At 38.2% G+C, this 15,974-nt stretch overlaps 1 long non-coding RNA gene across 1 annotated transcript; it reads left to right on the top strand.

Moving 5' to 3' along the window:
• Positions 1-4,567: 4,567 nt before the first annotated feature.
• On the top strand, positions 4,568-14,306 carry LOC131723295 (uncharacterized). The gene is made up of 2 exons (XR_009320214.1): positions 4,568-4,720; positions 5,263-14,306. It is a non-coding gene; the product is annotated as an uncharacterized LOC131723295 (long non-coding RNA).
• Positions 14,307-15,974: the final 1,668 nt, after the last annotated feature.

Genomic DNA, 15,974 nt, shown 5'->3' with positions numbered 1-15,974 from the left:
GAATCTGTGCAGGGCACAATGAAATCTCAAGACTATCAAGGCATTCTGGAGCGAAACGTACTGCCCAGTGTCAGAAAGCTCTGTCTCAGTCGCAGGTCATGGGTCCTCCAACAGGATAATGACCCAAAACACACAGCTAAAAGCACCCAAGAATGGATAAGAACAAAACATTGGACTATTCTGAAGTGACCTTCTATGAGTCCTGATCTGAATCCTATCGAACATCTATGGAAAGAGCTGAAACTTGCAGTCTAGAGAAGGCACCCATCAAACCTGAGACAGCTGGAGCAGTTTGCTCAGGAAGAGTGGGCCAAACTACCTGTTAACAGGTGCAGAAGTCTCATTGAGAGCTACAGAAAACGTTTGATTGCAGTGATTGCCTCTAAAGGTTGTGCAACAAAATATTAGGTTAGCGGTCCCATCATTTTTGTCCATGCCATTTTCATTTGTTTTATTATTTACAATATTATGTTGAATAAAAAATCAAAAGCAAGGTTAAATGATTAAAAAATAATATGTAATATGAGAGAATTGGTCAGGGGTCTGAATACTTTTGCAAGGCACGTGTATATATATATATATATATATATATATATATATATATATATATATATATATATATATATATATATATATTCATGACACAACTAAAAGGTTTTATTTTGGGATGGACACAAAACGTTAAATGATTAAAAAATAATGTATTTTTGTGAGAACATAAGAAAAGTTTAAGAAAGCGAAAAGGTCATTTGGCCCGTCTAGACTCGTCCCTTGTTAGAAGGTTTAGTGGGCATCCTCCAATCCCACGACCAAGCCAGCTTCCAGCTGTCAGCGAGCTACCGCCCCCTGGAGGATCAAGGCCAACCCTGCAGGTGTCCGCTCTGAGCTCACCAGGCACCTGACCAGTGGGGAGAGGCAATCTCTGCCGGGTTTGCATGAAATCAATTTGTTAGCTACAACCTGCGCTCCAGATAAGGTTTGGGGTCACTGAGTAATGTACTCTCCAATTTTGACACTAAGTATTTTGGGTGAGTAAAATGCAACATTGCCTTGAAGTCATGAGTACTTTCAGGAAATACTGTACGTATGACTTTCCTTATTTTCCACCTGACAAAATAAGATATTTAGTCCTGTCTTAATAATCTTAATAATATTACAGTCTGGGAAGTTGCTACTCTCGATGTTGTATGCTACAGTGTTCACCGACTCTCCTCCCACTAGTACTGGACTGTTAGAGTTTTACAGTTGCTTTCTGCAAATCTTCATTTCTCAGTCTGTTGTGCAAGCGAGTGGATAGATTATGTTTTTCTTTTCTATTGAAAACCACTATTGGTCATCGACAATGGATAATTGCAAAGCATATGACGTTGTATTTATATTTCCAGAAATCTTTTGACAAAGTCCTGCATACAAGATTAATTCTCAAACTGAACGCAGTAGGGATTCAAGGAAATGCATGCACATGGATTAGGGAATGGTTAACATGTAGAAAACAGAAAGTACTGATCAGAGGAGAAACCACAAAATGGAGCGTGGTAACCAGTGGAGTACCACAGGGATCAGTATTAGGTCCTACATTCTAGTATAGCAAGCAAACTTGTTAATTTTGCAAATGACACAAAAATAGGAGGAGTGGCAAACACTGATGCAGCAGCAAAGGTCATTCAAAATCATATAGACAGCATTCAGAACTGGGCAGACACATGTCAAATAGAGAAAAGTGTAAGGTACTGCAAGCAGGCAATAAAAATGTGCATTATAAATAGGGCTTCTGATTTTCGGTTTTAACTGATAAAACCCGATAAAACACCCCTGATACAAACAAAAATTAAACCAGTGGATAGCCAATAAACACCAGAAAACACCAAAAAAACTGTGGAAATGGTTCATCTATTCACACTTACTTTACCCTTTTCCCATTAAAAATAAAACCTACTACAAAAGTAATAATAAATACATTTCCCAGTGCTGCTTTCCTGACTTGCATCCATCACTGATTCGTTCTGAATGCTTTAAACCCGCCCCAGCTACTGAGTGACAGCACATTCCTACATTTCTATTGGAGACTCCATTTGCAAGATTTAAAACTAGATTACAATCAGGATGGAGGCTTGTTAGAGGGGTTTCAAGCTGTATTACAGTTGGGATGCAGAGCATTTAAACAGAATTGTTGTGAAATGTACAAAAATGCCTCTCACAAAAACCCCAGAAGAATGTGCCTGTGACCAGAGGGATTTCGCTGTGGAAGACAGCAAAGGAAAGAGGGTACAACTTAAGTGTGCAAGTACTGTCCAGTTACTATACATATTTTGACACAAAAAAAAGAAAAACGCTCAAGCATTTTGGAAAGTAACCGAAAACACTAATTGCTTACACTATATCAAAAACGAAAGCCCCCCAAAAAAAAGATATACATAAAACTCGAAAATAGCTAAAAATAAACACTGAAAAATACAATTAATAAAACCCGAAAAACAGAAGCTCTAATTATAAATAACGTATGGGAGATACTAAAATTGAAGAAGGAATCTATGATAGGTGTTTATGTTGACTTGGAAATGTCTGCATCTAGACAATGTTGGGAAGTTATAAAAAAGGCCAACAAAATGCTCGGATATATTGTGAAAAGTGTTGAATTTAAATCAAGGGAAGTAATTTTAAAACTTTACAATGCATTAGTAAGACCTAATCTAGAATATTGTGTTCAGTTCTGGTCACCTCGCTACAAAAAGGATATTGCTGCTCTAGAAAGACTGCAAAGAAGAGTGACCAGAATTATCCCGGGTTTAAAAGGCATGTCATATGCAGACAAGCTAAAATAATTGAATCTATTCAGTCTTGAACAAAAAAGACTACGCGGCGATCTGATTCAAACATTCAAAATCCTAAAAGGTATTGAAAATGTCGACCCAGGGGACTTTTTCAACATGAAAAAAGAAACAAGGACCAGGGCTCACAAGTGGAGATTAGATAAAGGGGCATTCAGAACAGAAAACAGGATGCACATTTTTACACAGAGAACCATGGGAGTGTGGAATCAACTCCCCAGTAATGTTGTTGAAGCTGACACCCTGGGATCCTTCAAGAAGCTGCTTGATGAGATTCTGGGATCAATAAGCTACTAACGACCAAACGAGCAAGATGGGCCAAGTGGCCTCCTCTCGTTTGTAACCTTTCTTATGTTCTTCTTATGTTCCTATGTACATGTTTCTGACAATTCCCAAGCAAGCTACAAGTTGTCCCATTATTTCTCTATCTACCGCATGCAGTGTATTCACAATTGACCATTGAGATGCCGGGGACCAATGAAGTACAAGAAGCTTGATAACATGCGAACTGCAGCGGTGCAGCAGCATTGCTCTGTGTATTTACATGCGCAGTTTAATTATCACGTGTAAAAAACCCAGTACACAGCTCATTTGGAGCTCTCACTACAATGCTACCTTCAGGAGGCAGTGTGCTCCAATGGTTAAAGCAAAGGACTTGTAGCCAGGAGGTCTCCGGTTCTAATCACGGCTCACTGTGTGACCCTGAGCAAGTCACTTAACCTCCTTGTGCTCTGTCTTTTGGGCGAGACGTTGTTGTAAGTGACTCTGCAGCTGATGCAACAGTCTCTGTAAGTCACCTTGGATAAAGGCATCTGTTAAAAACAAATAATAATGCCTTATGTGGAATGCTTTTAATGTCTCCACCTAGGAGTGGCTTGAAATTCCAATGTCTTTAATTACAGTTTTTCTCGATTGCTAAGACACTTTTAATGAAACTGGGGTCCACTTGATCTCTATCATAACCTAATGAGCACAACAGCATTCTTTTTTGCAAAACAGTGTGTCATTTCTCATTGCTTTCACACACAATGCAAATGCTAAGCACATTTTTGCAAAACAGTAAACACAGCTCTCTACAACAGATGCAAACAAAATTAAAACATTTGGTCACAGCTGATACAAATTGCTCCCATGAATGTGAACCTCTTCTGCATGTGTGCAAAACTTCTTTGCACAATTGTTCAATCAGCAATCAGTCCTTATTCATGCATAAAAGAGGTCACGTCTGAGTTGCTGTTTTCAAGAATGGACCAAGTAAGAGGCCTAGGGCGAGGGCAAGGACAAAGGAGAGGTATAGGGGCCTGTGGCAGGATAGCGGCAGAGGGAAGACTCAGAGACAGAAAGTGCAGTGAAACCAAAATATTTTAATTAACAAAACACAAATAAAAAGGCACAATGGCCAACCAAAAAGACGAACACAAAAACAGGCTTTAAACATAAACTATACAGAAAGAATCACTCACTCTCTCACACACGTCTTTTCACTGTTCCAAACACTCAACTCCTAACAAACACTCTCCTCCTAACATACCCAACCACTCCCTTTTATACAGGTGCCTGGGCTAATTGGGCAATTCGCACCTCATAGCCCAGGCACATTTCACACATTCCTCACACATAAATTCACTGAACCACACCCCAAACTCACTCACATCCACTCTAAACAATACAAAAAACACAGAACCACCCATCACAGGGCCCATAGAGGAAGAGGGGTTCAGATGCGTGGTGGTGGAGTATCTCAAAGGGGAATACAAAGAGCTAATGTTTCAGATGAAATTCATGCCACAATTATTGACCATGTTGTCAATCATGGCCTTTCCATGAGAGAGGCTGGGCAGCGGGTAGATCAGCTGTACATCAATAGTAACAATATTCAAGAATGAGAATAGGTAAGTTACAATGCTATACCACACTGTATTTCAGTATTACTGTACTGTATACAGCACAATATATGTGTAAAACAGTTGTTCTGTCAATGCCCCTCATGTGACCATCAAAATGTCACAGTTTGTACATATTTAGTGTATTTATAGAATTCAAAGACAATCACACGCCGGTGGCAGAGGTAAAGTCTTCACTGCGGCACAGGAGGCTGCCATAGTGGATATGGTTGTTGTCAACAATTCCATAAGATTGCGAGAGATCCAGACAGCCGTCATTCAAGATCACAACATGTTCAGAAATGTCAACAGTGTGAGTTTAGCCACTATTGATCGGGTCCTTAAAAGACACAAAGTAGGCATGAAACAACTTTACAAGGTCCCATTCCAAAGAAACAGTGACTAGACTCCAGTATGTACAGGTAAGGGTTTGTCACTGTAATGCCTTTTCTTACAGTAAAACATTGCATTGCATGCAGCTGGAATATTTTACAATGGATTTACTTTATGTATACTTAAATACTGTGTTTCTATTGTATTTTTTATCTTAGAGAATAATGGAGCTTGAAGCAGACACAACACCCCATACATTCATTTATGTGGATGAAGCCGGCTTCAACCTTTCAAAAGTAAGGAGACGAGGGAGGAACCTCATTGGTTAGAGGGCCACCGTAAATGTGCCAGGGCAAAGGGATGCAACATCACCATGTGTGCCGCTATCTCCAGCGATGGTGTTCTTTGCCTCTGTCACGGCTGACCCCGAACCAGTTATTATGTGTAGTAAGAAATTGGATTCCTTTGCATGGAGAATTTCAGTGGCTAGAGTTCACGGCTCCTCGATTGATTCAGATTCAGTTGTATTAAGTCTGCCCACTAATAATGTAGAGCAAAATAGGTATTGTGGTGTTTGCAGAGCCGACCCGAGCTGAACCCAAGACAGAAGTGGAGTCCTGCTGGGAACGAGCTGAAACATTGGACATGGACTGGATGATTTAAAAATGAAATGTATTAATGAAATGATATGTGCTGTAACCATTTGTAATGTTTGAATAATCTTTAGTCTGTAACAAATACTGTAAAGTGCTCTCTCTGTAAGACCGAAAAACAGAATCTGGTACAACTTGATACACTGGCCGGCCTTGAGCAGTCTCTTATTAAAATTGGCACGATTCCCAGAATTTAGTGCTGAAATCTCTGTTAAGACTTTTCAGCTTGACTACAGAATAATGCTGTACTAATAGATGTATGTTATTTGAGAGTGAGATGACATGAGGGAATATATTTTTGAAAGCCAAGTTCATGTAATCAATTATAATCATTATAACTATAACTGCTATATTATGATATAACTATTGGTGTTGCATATATTCAAAAAACACCACTTTTCTTATATTGGTGTTGCATATATTTAAAACACCACTCCTTTTTATAATGCACCCATATTAAGTAGTGAATCAAGGTTGCAGGGATTTTGTGAACTCTGCTTCACCTAACTTTTCAGATGAAGGAGGGGGGCCAAGAATGAGTGGATGAGAACATGGGCTAGTGTTGATTTATTAAATGTTGTTGATTTGTTGGCATATGACCTTAATTGAGTCTGAGGAGTTGGTTGAATTCTTTAGAGATTACTGTTTGCCAAGAGATAAGGACTGTCAATATAGATTGATGACTGGATCTAATTGGGGCTTCCCATTGCTTTCAATGGGACGAAAATTGTATAAAAACCCTGGGCCGATCACACTGAGACCACCACAATCAAGCTTGGCAGAGCTATGTGTGGTCCATCCTTTGCAGATCTCCACAGAACAGTCCTTCTCTTTTGTTCACGCTACTCTTCCTTATAATAGGAGGTAAGCATATTAATGGTAATATTGTTATCTCGCATTTATTGGTTATATTGCTATGAGGTTTTGAAACAATGTTTTAGTATTAAGAGTGTTATATTGAATGTGCTAAAATATAGCAGTGGGTGCTTGTAGGCTTTGTGCTTAACCAGCCTGAGGGCTGCACTGAATACATATAATTGTATTATGTTATTGAAGTATTAAATGCTGAAGCTTGTAATAAACTTAGGATTGCTAATTATTGTTACATGTTTTCGGGTTTTGGTAGTATGCGCAAACTACTAAACCAATATTGAAGGCATTTTAATAAAACGAAGGAGCGCTGATGTTGCTCTGATTCGTAAAACTTTGAATAAATGAGTCTGAGTGATTTTCTTGATTAAATAAAAAGGTTTTAAGGACACACCGCTCGTCCAGTGCTCGAACATAAACCACTAGGAGTTTTAAACATCTCTGTCCTCCTTAACGTCTCCCCTGAGTTAAGAGTGTGTGCAGAGCAAATAATATAATAAAAGAGAACGTGAAAAGTGAAAACGTGACAGTTGGCGCCCAACGTGGGGCGAGCGAAATAAACGGTCCGCAAAATAAACCTAATCTAGAAAACACTAATAAATACAATCGACCAATAATAATTAAAATTCTTTAACATTTTGAAACGCGTTACTGAAATAGTTTAAACATTTTAATTCCATCACGTAATTTTGTAAAGTGAATTGCGTATGGGTATTTAAACTCCGGAAACCCGACGTTGTGACGCAACCCCAGATGCGGCAACCTCACTTGTGCACAAATCTTCCGGTAAAATAAAGTCTAGCAAAAGAGGGCGTTGAACGGGCTATTATAAATAGTAAAAACGGGCTACTCTAAATGGCATCTACAGGGAGATTCATAGAAAAACTCCTTGAAATAATTTTGTGGAAGAAAGGGTTTATGCAGTTATAAACAGATTGTCTCAGACTATAGACAGAGAAATGAATATTGATGATAATCTGGAAAGCGCTTCGGATAGGGGGGAACAGGATGAGATGGAGTCTCAACTTTCCTCCTCTGAGTCAGAAATGGGGGAAGAAACTGCTAACAAAAAACGAGTATGTGAAAGTAAGCTGTTACTTGCCTTAATGTGTCCAAAGAAAGAAAGAAAAATAAGTTAAGCAAGCAAAGGAATAAATCTGATGAAAAAAAAACTGCAAGAGAAAACTCAGTAAATCTGCCTTGGGAAGCTGCAACTAGCAGAGAGGAGAGAGCACCGGCTCCACCCACTAATTCATGTGACTTGCGATCAGGTCCTAAAGGGATACGAGCACAGAAAGTAACAAACTCTGAAAAACTTAGAGCGCTGAATACGTTAGACAACCAATGTATAATTTATTGGCTGTTACAGCTAATGTCTGCCAAGAAATAAATAATAATGAAAACCTCTTACATGGAGGAGGTGTGGTTAGAGCCCTGTCTGATGCAAGCGGTTTAATAATTCAGGAAGAAAGTTACGATTGGATTTAAAAAAAAAAAAAGGTAAAGTTAGAAGTGAGGAATGGATGTAACTGCAACCAGTTTGTTACATGCATTTCACTTGCTATGATTCATGTAGTCCTAGAGAAGGAATGCTGAATTCAGTTAAAAAATTTAAGTGAAGCAGTGTTAGCAGCCTTGATACAGCCTCTGCTTGTAATGCAAGTGAGGAATGTTTAGTTCACCCAGAGGGGCGGTAACCTGCAGGGAGAGAGAGAGAGAGCTCACAGACTGCACCAGCTTGTGAGTATAAGGAGGAGGGGGTCTTGGAGAGCCCAGAGATCGGGAATGCATAGTGAGCAGACCTAAAATAACATAGAGTGAAAGACATAGCAGACGTTCGATTTTTAACCCATTAGCAGCAGAAGCAGTTGAAATTATGATAGAGAAGGTGGAAGATTATTTGAAATATTGGAATTAATAAAGATAATGATACAGAAACAAATAATTATATTACATTAAATAATTTAATACATTTAAATAAAATAAATAAATAAATTAGAATTAAATTAAATTAGATTAAGCATCAGGGTATGAAGCTGAGTACAGCCTTTAAAGAAAAAGTTAGCAGTATTTCTTCCCCAAAAACAATAAAGCAACTCCAAGCCGTGATGGGGTTGTTTAATTATGCGAGAAACACTGTAACAGGATACTTAGTCCTGGCAGCCCCGTTGTATCGAAAGATGTCCCACGGTAACGCTGAGGGAATAGGGGTCTCGTGGACAGAAGAAGACGAACTTAGGCTAACGCAGCTTAAGACGTTAATACAAGAAGCGCAGGATATTACCACTCGAGTTAGTGGTAAGTCCTTGGAAGCCTACTTCCATATTGGTGAACAAGCTGCAGTAGGGGTGAAAAATAAAGGGGATGAAATGCCAATAAAGAATTGGGGTTTCAATTTCACCTCACAGAACAGCAGTTTTGTTATGAAAAAAGGATGCTAACCGCTCTTGCTAGAGTAGCACCGTCCTTATTCAACCTAGCTCAGGATGATCTTATTGAAGTTTTCAGTGATACCCCAGGACTAGCTACCCTAACAAAGGGATCACTGATAAACACGAAAGCGCTTAAATTACGGTGGGATAGATGGGTCACTTTGCTAGCAGACCCTAGAATAATCTTCACTACCGTCTCCGAGCTAGCCTCTAACCTCAGAAGTAAATTCCTTCACCTTCCCCCGTTTGAAAAATGGGAGGAATGAACTGCCCCAGCAGGACAGCCGTTTGTGCCTGACTGGTTAATCTTCTCAGATGGATCCATTCCAGTTTGTGGAATAGGGATATCCGTCGGAAGAAGTCGGAATGGAATTTATGAGGAAACGTAACACCACTCTGAAGTGGTATCAGGTCGATCCGCTTAAGTAGCAGAAGCTAAAGCCCTATTGAAGGGATTACAAATGGCTCAAAGTTTGGGGACGCCCAGTGAGACCATATTATTGATTACAGACTCAAGTTACTGCACCCAAGAATTCAATATTCACTCTCTAACATGGAAAGAGAATGGTTACTCTGACCATAAGGGTAAGCCCATAGCGCATGCCAATATATGGAAAGAGATTGAAACATTCAGGAGCAATAGGATCAGTGTTCAGCATGCAGCAGGTCACCAGAAGGGGAAAGAAGTAACTATAGTGGGAAATAATCGCGCTGATGAATTAGCGCAAGGAGCAGTACAAGGTCATCAGCATCAGCAGCAAAACTGATCAATTTGCTAGCTGATAGCCAGCTGTTGTCTGAGTTCCCGCCGGACGGGGACAGATACCAGTTGGAACAAGGGAATTCTATACCGACTGTTTAAAACAAGCAAAAGGATAGTACCCCCTAAAGCAAGTCGACAAGCCATAGTACTGGCAGCTCATCAAGGAGCAGGTGCCTTGCATAGTGCACTTAAGGGAACTTTGCATCAGTTGCGAGATTAATGGTGGACTGAACTGCATGCTGAAACTGTGGAGATCTGCAGAAGATGTTTGCCCTGCCTGCAACACATTCAGAAACCAAAAGGAACAAAGTAAGAATTGCACCTGGAAATATTTCATTAAATATTTTCATGAATGAGTTTTTAAGAATCAAATACATATTTGAATTACAGACTGCATGAAAAATCAAAGACTTTATTCATTTGACAATGATTAAGGAAAAGAAAATATACAGTATACTATTTAACTCTAGAGTATACATTAAATAAATGTAATTCTGTTTATAACAATTTAAAAAGAAAAATGTTATTGCAGTTTACTAGTAATTCTGTAATGGTTATAAGTAAAGCCTAGCATGGTTTCGTCTTATTTTATTACATGAATTGGAAAAACAAAAATAAGAATAAAACTTAAAAATAAATAATTAGTAATAATACATTTGAACAGTAATGAAAGTAAAAACTTTTATATTATAAATGTGATTATTTTACTGGTTACATCGTTAAAATAAAACTAAAGCTTTTATGTTTTGTTTTTGCAAAAGGAATGTAACAGAATTATTGCCTTGACTTGACAGGTAAAGCAAAACCATGCAATGAGAATGATAGGGATTTAAGAGAGCAGTTTGGAAAGTACAAAATGCTTATGACTGTTTATTGAGAAAGTGTGTTAATATACACTTTGCTTTTGAAACACAGAAGGCAGCTTTTGTATTGCAGAACTATTGAAAAAAAAAGTACAATGAATATTTTTTTCTTTTAACACTTTCTTAAATTCAGTTTTGATGTGCTCTGGGTGTTTTTGACAAATGGAAAAGATAAGAAGCTTGGTCTTTGTGTCTTAAATATATACTAACTTTTGTAAGTCTGTAACAAGAACTGAAAGGAGTGAACCTTGCTTGGAAACCATGACAACACTGATAAACAAGTCAGCTGGGAGCCACTTTAACTCTTTAGGTGCAGGTATAGTGGAAGAAGTTAATAGGTATGCTATTGCAAGCAATGAAATGTTATACGTTTGAAAAAATAACTTTTAGCCTGTCTTGGTTTTAGTGATTATATATAATTGATTAACAACTATGGGTTTTTGTAACATCAATTGATAAAATAACATCAAGAAATGTGGAAGTTTATTCTTTAAGTCTCGGCGATATATTCATTTTAACAGATATATCTGCTTGTAATAAGACAAAGAAAAACTTGCACTCATATTTCAATAGAGACCTTGTGAATAAATAATCAAACGATGAAACAGGTCATTGAAGGAGAAGCAAGCGCTTTTTTCTCTGTTACGAGCTGATTTCCAAGAGAATAATAATAATAATAAAAATACATTTAAAAATTATAATATAAAATAAAATAAATAAGCAAGAACCCATAGCATAAGCATTGGAAATTGCTGAACAGGTTCCTTATGACCCGTGATTTATAGGGATTCATTTACATAGGATGATATTTAAATACTTTTCCAGCAGACCCTACTGTATAGACAGACATATATTTATGAGCAGGGAATGACAAACATCCATTTCATGAAGCAGCAGGGATTCTGGAAACTGTTTGAAATATTTAATATAACAAGAATAATGAGAATTTTAAAAAAAACATGTGAACAATGTTGTTATACTGCACCTTGGCTTTTCTCTGTTCGTGTTCTTTATGAGGAGCAGGAGCCGGTGTTTGAATCTGAGTCTCTCGAGGAACCTGAAGGGGGATCTGTCACGGCTGACCCCGAACCAGTTATTATGTGTAGTAAGAAATTGGATTCCTTTGCATGGAGAATTTCAGTGGCTAGAGTTCACGGCTCCTCGATTGATTCAGATTCAGTTGTATTAAGTCTGCCCACTAATAATGTAGAGCAAAATAGGTATTGTGGTGTTTGCAGAGCCGACCCGAGCTGAACCCAAGACAGAAGTGGAGTCCTGCTGGGAACGAGCTGAAACATTGGACATGGACTGGATGATTTAAAAATGAAATGTATTAATGAAATGATATGTGCTGTAACCATTTGTAATGTTTGAATAATCTTTAGTCTGTAACAAATACTGTAAAGTGCTCTCTCTGTAAGACCGAAAAACAGAATCTGGTACAACTTGATACACTGGCCGGCCTTGAGCAGTCTCTTATTAAAATTGGCACGATTCCCAGAATTTAGTGCTGAAATCTCTGTTAAGACTTTTCAGCTTGACTACAGAATAATGCTGTACTAATAGATGTATGTTAATATGCTTGTTTTAAATGGTATAGATTGCTGTGGTAACATATAATCATAGGTAGTGATAATTATTGTTAGTATGAAATACTATGAACAATTTTTATGTATAAGATCATATGATTCACTTTGCTTAATATGATAGCATACCTGAAGCTGTTTTCTATCAAGATGAGCATAGTTAAAAACGGAGTCCTAATTCAATGAAAAGAATTACTGTGTGCTTACATTCAAGAATTATAACTTCTGAATATAAAGGGAAAAGGAGTTAGGAGTATTCTTAAGGGAAAGAGAAAAACAGAAAAGGATTAAAAGACCTCGCTTTGAGTAGGTTTCTGCTTGTAATTCAGTTTTAAAATAAGTAGGTGAGTAAGAACAACCTAGAGTAAAAGCAGACTCTAACTTAAGAAAATAAGCATTGTCAGAAGATACACCACAACTAGAGAGCAGAAAAATGGAATAAAATCCTATTGTAATATTGCGGATATACTGCTGCTAGCAGAAAGTAATAAGGTTAGCAGCCATACGCTATAAGAAGTAATGTACTAGTTTGACTCTGAAGTTAAAAGACGCAGCATAAAAAGATGTTGTGTTTAAAATGCAAAATAAAAGGATTGAATAAATAATGAAGAATAAAAGCAGGAGGTTTTAGGAGAGTAAACTCTATGTGACCTGTCTTCTTGAACTCTCTATCAGCCTGCCCTTGGAGAAATTAATATTAGCTGCTGGAAGGCCTCTTTGGTGGGAAGAAGCCGGAATTTTTTTATCAGAAGGCTTATAGTATCGGGCCGGACTGCAAAAATAGGGAGTTAGAACGGATGGTCTTAGCACTTAAGATAGTTAGTTGTCGGGCGGAACAAGCACGTAAGATACAGGTGTAAGGAAAGTTCTAGGGAACATTAATCACTATTAAACTTGGCAAGAAAAGAGGTGTCTCCAGCAAGCTGGTTTTAGCCAGTATGTGTATAGCTGAAAAATACAGGGTCATCTGGATGTCAATTAAGTTCAAGCTACCAGGGGCCCATAGGAGAAAACATTACAGCTTTACAGCTCAGTAAAATAGTTAGGTTTTCCATAAGGAGAAAACTCTACATTAAAAAGATATAAGATGGAAGTTCCCTATAATACCTGCTAAACACACACCTGTAAGGAAAGAATGAAATTAATTTGAGAGTGAGATGACATGAGGGAATATATTTTTGAAAGCCAAGTTCATGTAATCAATTATAATCATTATAACTATAACTGCTATATTATGATATAACTATTGGTGTTGCATATATTCAAAAAACACCACTTTTCTTATATTGGTGTTGCATATATTTAAAACACCACTCCTTTTTATAATGCACCCATATTAAGTAGTGAATCAAGGTTGCAGGGATTTTGTGAACTCTGCTTCACCTAACTTTTCAGATGAAGGAGGGGGGCCAAGAATGAGTGGATGAGAACATGGGCTAGTGTTGATTTATTAAATGTTGTTGATTTGTTGGCATATGACCTTAATTGAGTCTGAGGAGTTGGTTGAATTCTTTAGAGATTACTGTTTGCCAAGAGATAAGGACTGTCAATATAGATTGATGACTGGATCTAATTGGGGCTTCCCATTGCTTTCAATGGGACGAAAATTGTATAAAAACCCTGGGCCGATCACACTGAGACCACCACAATCAAGCTTGGCAGAGCTATGTGTGGTCCATCCTTTGCAGATCTCCACAGAACAGTCCTTCTCTTTTGTTCACGCTACTCTTCCTTATAATAGGAGGTAAGCATATTAATGGTAATATTGTTATCTCGCATTTATTGGTTATATTGCTATGAGGTTTTGAAACAATGTTTTAGTATTAAGAGTGTTATATTGAATGTGCTAAAATATAGCAGTGGGTGCTTGTAGGCTTTGTGCTTAACCAGCCTGAGGGCTGCACTGAATACATATAATTGTATTATGTTATTGAAGTATTAAATGCTGAAGCTTGTAATAAACTTAGGATTGCTAATTATTGTTACATGTTTTCGGGTTTTGGTAGTATGCGCAAACTACTAAACCAATATTGAAGGCATTTTAATAAAACGAAGGAGCGCTGATGTTGCTCTGATTCGTAAAACTTTGAATAAATGAGTCCGAGTGATTTTCTTGATTAAATAAAAAGGTTTTAAGGACACACCGCTCGTCCAGTGCTCGAACATAAACCACTAGGAGTTTTAAACATCTCTGTCCTCCTTAACGTCTCCCCTGAGTTAAGAGTGTGTGCAGAGCAAATAATATAATAAAAGAGAACGTGAAAAGTGAAAACGTGACACCTCATCCCTACAATTGGCCCATACAATACAGAACGTCTCCTCGCATGTCTTGATGCTTTGCACCAGAGAGTTGTACCACCAGAAGAGAGAGGGCTGGTGAGGTTTGACATGTCCCGCTTCGTCATCATATGGGACAATGTTGCTTTCCAGCACTCCCGTCTGGTTACTGAATGGTTTGCTGCCCACCCACGAATGATGATGCAATTTCTCCCTCCATACTCTCCTTTTCTCAATCCAATCGAGGAATTCTTCTCTGCGTGGAGGTGGAAAGTTTATGATGACCGTCCACATGACCAGATGTCCCTCCTAGACGCAATGAATGCCGGTTGTCTGGCAATCACTGCAGAGGACTGCCAAGCGTGGATGCGCCATGCAAGGAGATCTTTTCCTCGCTGCATTGCGAGGGAAAACATCCAGTGTGGTGTTGATGAAAACATGTGGCCTGATTGACATGAATGAATGGGCTGAATGTGGTGTATACTGTATTTGTGTTGCCTTTTTTGACATTGCTTTGCTTGTGCAGTGATTTGTTAGCTTGGTGTATTTTATTATCCGTATATACAGCATCATTGAATTTGTAAAGGACAAAATGAAAAAAGGTAGAAATAAAGCCTTTTGTTTCTGGATATTCATGCTCTTGAGTGACATTCTTTCTGCATTGGTCATCTTTGGTAAAATCATTTTAGGAAAAAAGAATACAGCCCATGCTGTGATAATATGTTTACTTGCCTTTTATGGTACATACTATAATTATAGTAGAACAAATGGCACAGACTCATAAAAGAGGGTTAACCATGTTAGGGTATATTGATAGCTAGTATTTATAGGGCCATTGTGTATCGATTGATTGAAATAACTTTTCATTAGATAACAAGCTGTATGTTTTGATGGAGGTGGTTGATTCTGTGTCATGTATTTAATGTTTTGAGAGTCTTAGTTCATTTTGCAAATGAAATGTGTCATTTTGGCCAATGTGTTTCAGTTTGAGGCTGCGTGTTAATTGTTTTGAAAAAGTGAATTCTGTTTGGATAAATGTGCTCAAGCATCGAGAAAAGCTGTAATTGGAAGCACACCGTTTGCATTGTAATCGTTTGTTTTTTTTAATGCATCAAAGTGGCTGCTGATTGGAAACAGGTGGAGAGGTGATGCCGTGCGGAAATAATCACAGAGCAGGAAACTATAATCCGTTTTGGAAAAGGGGGTCTTTTGTTTTTAACTCCTGGTCTGGCGACCAAACAATAAACCTCCGTCAATACACACCAATGTGTAAAGCACGAAAGAAACAATAATAAATGGATTGCAGTCCAAATAATAAACACACGTTATCCGCCCCACAATAATACAATACACGGTCACCAGTCTGGGTGCGTGCAGTAGTGCTCGTGGTGGGTGATAACAATTATACAGTGACTGTGGTGGAGTGTTGTTCCGGGTACTGCTGACCCAAGGCGACAGCTCCGGAGACGTGTTAGCCATCTAGTGA

The sequence above is a fragment of the Acipenser ruthenus genome, chromosome 54 (assembly GCF_902713425.1).
Source record: "Acipenser ruthenus chromosome 54, fAciRut3.2 maternal haplotype, whole genome shotgun sequence".
Lineage (NCBI taxonomy): Eukaryota > Metazoa > Chordata > Actinopteri > Acipenseriformes > Acipenseridae > Acipenser > Acipenser ruthenus.
This window is presented reverse-complemented; position numbering and strand designations above follow the sequence as displayed.